Below are 2,912 nucleotides of genomic sequence, written 5' to 3'. Positions count from 1 at the left end.
GTAGGAACAGTTTATTTGTGAAGATGCTATCACTTTTTAAAAATTGATGTTGCAGATCTGGACAAATGTCTTTTTTACGACCAGTTGTTAATCCATTTATTCTTGTTGATTGCTACTTTCTGAATCCTGATCTGGTTACTTTTCTTTTTAAATTTTGGGGTGTGGCCTCACCAGGATGTGAAATATGCATTGGAGAGAGGTAACCAGAAGATTCAGTCTTGATCAATGGAGAGGCTATATTTGTGTAGCGGAAGGTCTTAATCAGGATTAGGATCCAATCCTCCAGGCATGTCATCATCCACCATGGTTCTTGAGGAATATGTGCTTTCTTTGTAAACACATGTGTTTCCTGATATGATGCCAGAAGTACATTTCAGGACAGGCTTTTCTCCTCCTCTCTGTGCCCAGAACCTGAAATTGCCAGGCTATATTTGAGAAGTGAGCTCAGACGCAGATTCCTAGACTGTATTTTGTTGTAGATAGTGCTTGTCCTACCCACCCCCATCATCACCCCCAGGACCTGCAGGAAATATCGTTAGGCTGTTGCCATCAACCTGAGTTTTGCTAACCAATATATCTAAAGGTTTCATTGGTATTATCATTGTGGTTATGTGAGGGGTTTTGTTTTCTGAGTTTTGGCTTATTTATTTGTTTTTTGCTTCTCATGATGGTTTATTGAACATAGTATATAGTAATGAGGTTTTTGAAAGTTTGGGGGAGCAGAAAAACCCTTTCCTAAAAAGATAACCACTGAAGTGTCCATATACATAGATAAACATAGAACTGTTTTGGTTGAAGAGGGCTGAGGATATACTCTCTGACCATTCTATTCTTACCTGCATCCTGAGACAGAACCCGCATGATGTCTGAGGAACTTTGGTGCCTTGGAGAAATCTACTTTGAGAAACACTGGTACAAAGGCATGGCACGGCCTTGAAGTTGGGAGACCTGGTTCTAGCCTAGCTCCGCCCTTAGCTGTTGGACCTTGAGCAAGTCATTCAATCCCAGTGGGCCCATTATCCATGTATACAGTGATTCTCTTAAACTGGCTGGTTTCTGGAACCCTGAATTCTCAGCTTTGACATGAAGAAGTTTCCATGACTGTAAAATTTAGATTCCAAAACTTTATGATTCTGAGATTCTGGAAGTCTGCGTCTGAAGATTCTCTGAGAGTGATTGTATGCTTTAATGATAATTTCATAGTAACTTCCATATTAAAAAAAGAAAACAGGCTTGGAGGGTTAGTAGCGTTTTTTTTTTGAAAGAGTGTTCCGAGAATGTCTCATGGAGAAAAGTCTTGAGCTATACAAAGATTGGTAGGAAAGGCATTTCTGGGGGATGGGTCAGCATATGCATAGCCCTGTGGTAGGAAATAAGCTTGATATATTCAAGGAACAGCAAGCAGGCCAGCAGGGCTGGAATGGAGTTGGCAAGGGGGAGAGTGGTAAGAGGCGAGGTGGAGACGAAGGCTGCCATCCTCCTGGGCAGGGCACTGCGTTTAGGTTTTAGTCTAAGTGCAATGAGAAGTCACAGGAGGGTTTTAAACAGGGGATGACATGACCTTATTTACAGTTTTAAAAGATGTTTTTGGCGTATGTGAGAAGAATAAACCATTAGGAGGCAAGAATGGGAAGCAAAGAGACCAGACAGAAAGCTAAAGCAGCATTGCAGACGAGAGCTGATGGTGACACGGACCAGGGAGACAACGGAAGAAGTGGCGAGAGGTGGTTGGATTAGCAATACATTTTGATGGTGGAACAGGCAGGACGTGATGACTGATTGGATGACATGCCACACATACCAAGTTACTGTGAACGTAGAAAACAAAGAGCAAATTCTAATATGAACCTTAAAGGTCACGCGCATGATGTTCAGAATTACAGATGCTGGTCTGCAATTGGGCTGCTTCTCACGTGGTCCCTGCTCTCGGGGAAGGAACAGCGTGGACATATCGATAGTTATGTAACAATTGTCCAAGATTCTTCTGACTCACACAAGACGGGCCAGCTAGCATGGATGTAACATATATTAATAGGACATACACACACAGTATATGCAGCCCAAAGTGGAACGGTGAGCAGTTTTCTTTTTCACATGCTTCTACATTTTCTTAAGTTATTTTAATAGGTAAGTATAACTCATAATCAGAAAAAATATCCCTTTAAGACAAAAAAATAAGTCTCCTCCAGGCGTAGAGAGTTGTGGTTTGGTGGACTCAGGGAGATGATCGCGTGTTTGTGTCTCTTGGTGTCTTTGCGGTCTTTTTAATTTCCAGTTCTCAGCTGTTTTTTTTTTTTTCTTTTAACTACAGCTTTGGTGCTTTACCTACTGGTCCACTGACGTTGCCCCACCTTGGCTGCCCACCTGCCCTCCTTCCCAGCTCTCCCTTGAGTTTGGGCTTCATTCGCCCCGGGGCTGCACCAGACAGGACCTGGCTTTGGCGCCCACAGTGCTTGCATGGGGCTAGGCACACCCTGCTCAGGCCGTCTCTGTGGCTTGGCTGCCTGATTGAGTCATTAGTCTAATGATAACACATTGCTGGGATGCTAAGTTTGCTGTTTCCTCAAAATGTTTTGAGGTTTTCCTCCTGACAACTGTGTTCATTGCAGTCATGGTGAAAACAACACAATGAGAAGGAACCTCATGGGCCACACAATTCGAAATGATGTAGGGAAACATTTGGTTTCTCGTAGCTGTCAACACATTTATACCCACAGAGAAAGAAAATGAAAGGCGAGCCCGAGACAGCTCAATTTGGTATGGAGAGTGGGGCAAAGGCTGGGAACCTTCACATCCAGGCAGAAGGGGCAGGGGCGGGGTGGCTGTGAGATGTGCTGGGGAGAGCAGGTTGCAAAGTTGACAATGAGTGAATCTTTAGCCAGCGACCTGCCAACCCTACAAAGAGTGTTGCA

Source organism: Hipposideros armiger, unplaced genomic scaffold, assembly GCF_001890085.2.
Source record: "Hipposideros armiger isolate ML-2016 unplaced genomic scaffold, ASM189008v1 scaffold_3, whole genome shotgun sequence".
NCBI lineage: Eukaryota > Metazoa > Chordata > Mammalia > Chiroptera > Hipposideridae > Hipposideros > Hipposideros armiger.
The sequence above is the reverse complement of the archived record's forward strand: the minus strand, read 5'-3'. Positions refer to the sequence as shown.